Source organism: Dasypus novemcinctus, chromosome 10, assembly GCF_030445035.2.
Source record: "Dasypus novemcinctus isolate mDasNov1 chromosome 10, mDasNov1.1.hap2, whole genome shotgun sequence".
NCBI lineage: Eukaryota > Metazoa > Chordata > Mammalia > Cingulata > Dasypodidae > Dasypus > Dasypus novemcinctus.
The window spans coordinates 92,115,455-92,124,195 of record NC_080682.1 but is presented as its reverse complement, the minus strand read 5'-3'; the positions used below and the strand labels follow the sequence as shown (position 1 = coordinate 92,124,195).

Genomic DNA, 8,741 nt, shown 5'->3' with positions numbered 1-8,741 from the left:
TTAACTATCCTCCAGTGTCATCTCCACTAATGTCAGTGACTAGATTCTTAGCCTTATGGATTCAAATAGTGTGGGTTCCTAACTGGTAAAATAAATGGAGACCACTCCTTGGATAAATGGTTAGTAAGGATAACCTTTCAGGTTCCTACAGGTTGATTGCCTAAAGAGGTAGTAGTTTCCTAAAGAATACCATACAAATTGGCTACAAATGAGTAATAAATCTAATCAATACTGTAAGCATACAGAGTGAGTGGGCAAGCTATTGGCTCTCCATGTCAGATATGGCATAAATTATTTAGGTCTATTTCTTCACCTTGTCTTATTTTCCCACTTCTCACTGACTTCTCAGGTTTCTATATTGCGTTTATTAGCTTGTGTCCACTTACATATGGAAAGATTTCCAGCCTCTTTACACTTATCACTCTGTTATGCTGCTTGGGTAAACCTGCTTTATTTGTGGTGCAGTCTTGACACTGGGAACCTAATCTTTAGTGGTCTGAATAAAAGGGACATGGAGTTTAGATATTATGAGAAGGCATACCTGGGCTCTGAATATTGAAAGTGCTGCTTTCTATGAGGTCATACTGCTGTTGGATCCAAAGGGAGGAATCTAGAGCTCCCTGAATGGCTCCAGAATGCAATATATTTTGAGGGACCTAAAAACATGCTATTCCCCTAATATCTATGACTTTTCACTAATTAGCATGGTTCTAAAAGATATGGCATGTGTACTGTCAATTTCCTATGGCATGTATGTTGTCGATGTCTCTTTATTTAGTCCACAGTGCGAATGTCTCAGAAGACCTTCACACCCTCTATCTTACACTTATTCAGTACCATTTTTACATGCCATGAGATTAGGATTATTTTTATAGTCACTATTTCTCCAGGCTATATCATACTATTGAAGTTATATTCTCTTGCTTCTAGCAACTCAAAGCCAATATCTTCTAATAGTTTAATTCTGTTGGTGCAAACATGAAGCTCAGAGATAGGGTCTGTGAGGATGATCAGAGAGGAGAATAATAATGGAAAATGCTAGACACAGATCCCATGGCTCAGATATATAATCACAGGAAGATTAACAATTTTATGAAAAGGAAACTTTCAGACCCTAGGAGTTAATAGTTCTGTGGAAGATGGGTTGGGGTGAGGAGCCTGCTGTTGCATAAATATAAACTTTCCTTTGTAGAGCTAACAAATGTAATGAAGTCAGAAGATCAGATACTGTACAAGTCTTCCTGAGAGGAGCCACATGCCATGGCTAGGGCAGGGAATACTGCTCAAGGCTGGGCTCTTGAAGTGGGACACAAGAAATGAGGGACAGGAGGACTGAGAAATAGTGACACACCAAGATACCCCTGAAACAAAGTTGGAGTTGTGAGGAGCAGAGGAGTTTCAGACCATGTGGCAAGGCATAAGGTAGGTATTTTAATATTTTTGGAAGAGGTAAGGTCTCCTGCTTTATTTCCTATCAATTTCAAGTTTCTTATAAGCATAAAGACAGTATTTTAACATAAGGTATATTCCTCTTTTCTCCTAGGCAGAATTTTTAGAGTAAACGTCTATAAAAAAATGTCAGCAGAAAGCTTGAGAAATCCCTTGAAAGTGAGTACTTTCTTGGTCTGTCCAACTTTTGGGAGTCTTACTTAGCTGAGAATGTCAGGACACCTCCCAAAGATACCCCAAGCTCTAACTTACCACACCAGCCACTTAGCAAAGAAGAGGAAGAACATAACACAAAGGGGAAGAGTTCAACTCTCTTCACTTCTCCTCACAAAGCTGCTTCCTGATCACCCAGAGAAGGTGACTTACTTCCTTAAAGCTCTGTTTCATTGCCTTGTCAGAGTAGAGTGATTGTCACCACTTTCTGTTCATGTTCCATGCGGCTGGAAGAAGATTCTTTCTAGAGGGTAAATGAGTCATTCCACGTCTTAAATTTTAGGGTAAATCAGCCCCATTTATTTCTGTTTAAATGTCACTACTTTATTAGCGATTTCTCTCACTATCATATTTTAAAAGACCAGTTTCATCATTGTCCATTTTTCATCCTTTGTTCTTCTTGAAAATACTTACATATCTTAAATTTTACTGGTATGCATAGATATATATATATACATACACACACATACATATATATACAACACATATTTTTGTTTATTCTGTTATTTTCTGTCCCCAAAATATCCCATGAAATCAGAGATTTTACTGATTTGTTTGCTATTACTTAAGAGGAATTAACTAATATTTTGAATGTTTTAATGAATCCATAATTCAAAGACATATAATTTGTATAAATTATACATGCTTGAAATTTTAACTTGTTTATTAATTGGCTTGTTTTCTCTCAGATTTCAAATATCAGAGAGGGATGTGTGTCTCAAATGACACCACTTTCCACCCCTCGTGCTTCCTCCTGATGGATATTCCAGGTCTTGTAGAGATAAATATTTGGATTGGTTTTCCTTTTTGTTCCATATTTGACTGCTCTTATGGGAAACATTGCTATCCTATTTGTGGTCAAGACTGAACATAGTTTTTATCAGCCCATGTTTTATTTCTTGGCCATGTTGGTCTCCATTGATCTGGGCCTGTCCACAACCACTGTTCCCAAAATGTTGGGCACATTCTGGTTTAACTTAAGGGAGATTAGCGTTAGGGACTGTATCACACAGATGTACTTCATTCATGTGTTCACTGCTATGGAGACTGTTGTGTCAGTCACCATGGCCTTTGATCACTACGTTGCCATTTGCAGTCCTCTCCGGCACAGTCTGATTCTCCATAGCACAACTATCGGACTCATCCTTGCGGTGATGTTTGGTGTTAATTTTATTTTGGTTATCCCTCTGGTGTTTCTCATTTTGAGACTTCCCTTCTGTGGAATGCCATATAATCCCCCACAAATACTGTGAGCACATGGGGATTGCTTGGCTGGCTTGTGCCAACATAAAGGTAAACATGATATTTGGATGAATCCTTATATCAATGGTGTTTGTTGATGTGATTCTGATTGCCATCTCCTAATACTCCAAGCTGTCTTCCACCTTCTTTCTCAGGATGCCAGACTCAAGGCACTTAATACTTGTGGCTCCCACATTTGTGTTATCCTGGTCTTCATTCCAGCTTTTTTCTCTTTCATGAACCACAGGTTTGGCAGGAATGTTCCCAGATGCATTCACATTCTCCTAGTCAATCTATATATTGTTGTCCCACCTGCCCTTAATCCTATCATCTATGGTGTCAGGACTAAGCAGATTCAGGAGCAGGTTTCAAACATATTTTTGAGAAAAACTAACACAAAATGTCTTGAAAATATGCATTTTAATTTAGGAACCAAAAGATCATACTTTCTCACTACAGAATCTTGCAAACAAAGAAGTACCCTGACTTTAATATTGCTTTATTTGTAGTTTCCTGTGACATCCACTTGAAAGTACATGATATAATTAATGTCAGAAAAATCACTGTGAAAACATCTGGAATAACTAAGGCTTAGAGCAACTTATTTGCAAAATTTTAATAGGATTACTTTTTTATTTTGAAAATGAAATATTTTGTCTTTTTTTTAAAGATGCATAGATCACACAAAATATTATATTAAAAAGTATAAGAGGTCCCCATATACCCCACTCCCCACCCCACCCCCACTCCTCCCATATCAACAACCTCTTTTAACTTCTACAGAGAAAAAACTGATAGGACTATATAAAAGAAAATGCTTATTTTCCTTTGCTGGTCACTGATTCTATTGCCCACATTATCAAATTGATATATATTCCTACATCAAGGACTATACATTTTTAATACTTATGACAGATTTTTCTCATCCCTTTCTTGTTTAATTGTTTGTATCCATAAATTTTTATTTATATTTTATGTCAGAAACTAATATTTCCTAGAAATATAAAAATAAAGAGATGCATGAAATTTTGAATCTTATAGGAAGGAAAATTTGGACATATTTTCCCATGACACTGCATGGGACTTTTCTGGGCTTGTCACATCTACAAAGTTCTTTTCATAAGTGACCTTTTGTTCAAAGTGTATCGGTATGTAGCTGTGGTGTTTTTGTGTGTGTATGTATGTGTGTGTATACATATCGAGCAAGAGACTTCATAGAAACAAACATCAGTATCATGATCAGATATGAACACTCCCAAATTAATTAGTTTTTCTATGTCAATAACAGTCTCAAAAATCAAATCTAATGATCTACAGTCTAACAAATCTAATGCTCTCAGACTCAAGAACTTTATTTATTTATTTATTCTTCATGTATTAAGAACCCTGAAATACCCACACCTTTTCTGACTTGCATTTTTTCCTTATAGCTTATCAGATAAGCCTCAGTGTACTATCTACTTTTTATACTTTTTGGTCAATTGTACAATTTGGTTAGTATTTACCTTATGGTATCTTGCTACTCACATGGTAGGTAGGTAGTAATTGATGTTTTTAAGCTTTTAAAATTCAAAAATAGCATACATATAGTAAAGTGAAAGAATCTTACCATTTGATTGATTTTTTACAATTATACATGTATTACCCACAAGCAGGATTCTGCACTTTGGAATACCTTCCCCTAAATTTTCTAAATTCCATTCCGTGACTGGAACTGGCCAGCACAGGCAGTGCTATTCGGATAGGCAGCTTTAGATCCATGCAGGATCTCCAAGCCCAGACTGGGACTTACTTGGGCCCCATTTTGCCCCTTCTGGACTCTCCCCTTATGGGTACTTCCCAACCTGCTACTCTGCTTTCATGTGGTTGAACAGATGCTTCAAGCAGTTCCAGTACTTGCACCTATGGAGTTAGTCCAAATTCCTGGGTGGTGGTGTGGAGCGTAGCTTGCTCATAGTTTTTATTTTATGGTATTGTAGAGGCCTGCCAGAACAGTGCTTTCATGCTGACTTGGGGTGACTAAAATTGTTTTCACAGACAGGGCCCCATGAAGAATATTTGCCTGGGGAACTGCATGCCTTCTGGTCAACCCTGAACCTATATAATATTACATAACACATAATCATTGTCCAAACCAAAATATAGGGTATTATCAAATCAAGAAGAATACTCCAGGCCTCGACCAATACCTCTCAGAGGCCATCCTTTTTTTCTGATTTTATTATAATAGATTTGTTATTTTATAAATTGCATATGAATTATATAATATGTACTTTTTGTGACAAGCTTCTTTTATTCAAAATTATGCCTTTGAGATTCGTTCATGTTATCATATACAGTTGTAGTTTGTTGGTTTTTAAAAAATTATTGTATATTAATACATTGCATAAAATACCAAATTTAGTTATCCATTCTAGATGCACATTTGGCTTTTATCCAGTTGTTGATGATTATGAATAAATTTGTTTTGAATATTCTTGTTCACATCCTTTGGAAGACATTTTGCGTCAGTTATGGCTCTTAAAAATGAGGTTGCTGTGTGATAGGGACTTTCACCCTAGGACTTGGGAAAGTACTAAGCAATTTTCCAAAATTATATACATTTTTTCCATTTTTACTCATTATGTATGAACATTCTAATTGCTGCACAACCTTACCAACATTATTAGTTTTGTGTGCATGTGTGTATTTGTGTCTGTGTTTATTTGTTTTCATTATAATAGACATGTAATGCTATCTTGCTGTTGTTTTAATATGCATTTCCCTGATCCCTTAGAGTGCAGTGAACACTTCTCTAGAGATATTGGCCATTTGGATGTTCTCTTTAGTACAGCACCTGTTAAAAATCGAGCACATTTCTTTAAAATTGTTTTATAGTATGTCTTCCTATTGACTTGTAGAAGTTGCTTACACTTATATAGTCTAATTATTTCTTAGATACATGTCTCGCAAATATTTTCTTCCACTATGTGAATTGTCTTTTCCCTCTTTTAATGCTTCTTTTTATGAAATCAAGCTTTTACTTGGGAAATCAAATGTATTAATATTTCTCATTAAAGTTAGTGCTCTCTGTGTCCTGTTTAATAAATCTCTGCCTAATCCAAAATCCAATATGCCTAATCTCCTATGTAACCTTCAATATTCTTTATTGTTTTTCATGTTTATGTCTATGTTTCAACCAGAATTGATTTTTATGTCTGATGTGATTGGGGATCAAATTTTCTATATAACTATTCACTTAATCCTTCACCACTTATTGAAAATTCCACTTTCCACACCACATTGCATGGCACTTTTGTTGTAAATCAAATATCAGTAGATGGCTGAGTCTGTTTCATATACACTCATCTGTTACATTGACCTATTTTGTTATTTATATGCCAATACCACACTACCCAGATTACTATAACTTCAGGATAACAAATATTAATATCTGGCATGACCTAGATATACTATCTTGGATTTGAGATAAAAATATAGATGAGATTCTAGGTCCTAGGCTACTAAGCAGGTCAATCAAAGAAGCAAACCAAAGAGACTGGCAGACTTCCAGAGAAGATGATGGAGTAGAGAGCTCCTGGACTCAGTCTTTCCACCAAACTAACTATTAAGCAGGCAGAACTGTTTTAAACAGCTATTTTAAAACTCCAGAGGATAGCAGAACACTGTACAGCATCCGGAGAAGGGCAGGAGAAAGAAGTTGATTAATAAAGTAAAGACCATAAATTGATCTATCCACACAACAGCTGCCAATGCCTATCCCTCACTCTCACAGAAGATTTCCTTGAGGTCTAATCCATAGCTAGAGAAAGGAACATAAAAATCCCCTTCCCCAAGAACAGCAGTGGGAATGGCTGATCACTGATCATGGCTTTTGATTAGTGAATTCAATTTGCTGGGTCTCAGCTCTAAGGGCACCTACAGTCTCAATCTTCCCTCTTTGAAGGCAGTGGCAGTAACTTTTTCAGCCCCCTTCCAAATAAAGACAATGGAAGCCTTTGTTTCAATCCTCTATGGACAGGGGCAAAGGTGGTGGAGATTTAAAGATGCATCACTTCCTTAGGAGTATGGGTAAAGTTAACTGAAAGGCTTCATTTGCTGGGCAGGCCAGGACAGATGAGTTTTGGGAAGCTATCAAAGAAGTTTTTTTGTATGCTTCCTGACATTTACAAGGCAATTGGAAGCCATTCTGTACCCAGTTCCTAGGCCCTTGACCCTTTTTCAGCTAAAAAAGAGAGAATTGGAAAAGTCGTCAGCAGAGTGACCCACCTGCTAGACCTTGCCTTCTAGGCAAAAGCAGTGTGAAAACAATGAAGGGAGTATAAAAAACTGTAGAGACTTAATGTCTGGAATAAAGATATGACAGCGTAAGGTACAAGGAAGAGGAAGGTGTGTCCCCTAGGAAAGAGAGGGGACAACCAAATCCTGTAAACAGGCATACTCCAAAACAACTTTATTAGTCAGCCAAAGGGGTGCTGATGCAAAATAAAATAAATCTGTTGGTTTTTATAAAAGGCATTTATTTGGAATCGTAGCTTACAGCTACCAGGCCATAAAGTGTAAGTTACTTCCATCACCAAAGTCTGTTGCCATGTGTTGGAGCAAGATGGCTGTCAAGGTCTGCAAAGGTTAAGGCTTCTACTTACCCTTAAGACTCCATGGACCCAGATTTTTCTAAGATAAGCTTTAGGCTTAGATAAGTCTTGCCTCTCTCCCTGGGCTTGTTTCTGTCTGGGCTCAGCTGCTCTGCTCTCTGCACAAGGCCAGCTGTAAACTATCAGTCAAATGGTTCATCTCTTTTCCCCAGGCCTCTGCCATATCTAATGGAGCCTTCTTTCTTTCCTCATGTATCTGCTTCTCTGTGTATTTACTTCCTGGGTCTCCACTATTAAAGCTCTAAGTAACTCTTCTGTCAGAGAGAGACTCAACATCTACTGATGTGGCCCAATTGAAGCCTTAATCATAATTTAATCGTGTAAAAGTGAAACTTCTGAATTTCATACAATCTAATATGCTGAGAGGAACAGACCAGTTTACAAACAAAATTCAATATCTATTTTTTGAATTCATAAATAATACCAAAGTGCTACAACAACTAACAAACTAAAGCCCAGGAAATGCAAAGAACCAGTAAGACAGGTCACCTTGAGTAGAACTTCCTGATAAGAGGAATGAAGTTGAATAAAAGCTCTGTCTTATCACCAGCTGGTTATAATACCAGAAAACAGATGCCCCAAGGGAATAATCACAGAGTTGACATTTTAAAATATTTAAAATACTTAAAAATGTACAGTGTACAACAAAAGAATATAAAACAAACAAAAAATAGGAAAGAAAGAAAGAAGATAAAAGATAAAATAAAGAAAGAAGATAAAAGTCCAGAAAACACCAAGAAAGAAGTCAAAAATATGGATATACCAAACTGAGTCTTTTAAAAAATATATTAAAAATGATTATGGGAAAAAACATAAAATAACAAAAAAAAATTTTAAAGAGGAAGAGAAAGAAAAAAATAACAATAAATAAAAATGATTAATGAGATGACTGAAAAGATGACATTTGAGAAAGCAGATAGGCCTTACAAAAACAATGGAAGAATGGCCAAAAGTTTTCTGAGGGAGTTGCTTTAGGGATCTGCAGAACAAGGGACTGCTGTGCATCCTCAGAAGGGCAAGGGACAGAGAGAAGATGAACTCAAAATGAAAACTGTGAGTTATTAGGCTCCACAACAGGGTATGGCAAACCTGAAGGCAAATAGTTTGGGTAAAACCTGTGGCTCACTGCAGCTAACTGATGGGGGAATGTACATCTTTCTACTTGGGAAGAGATAGGGTGTG

The 8,741-nt window shown here is 36.7% G+C and overlaps 1 pseudogene; it reads left to right on the top strand.

Annotated features, from left to right (window-relative positions):
* The first annotated feature begins 2,371 nt into the window (after positions 1-2,371).
* On the top strand, positions 2,372-3,413 carry LOC101424043 (olfactory receptor 52E4-like; annotated as a pseudogene).
* Positions 3,414-8,741: the final 5,328 nt, after the last annotated feature.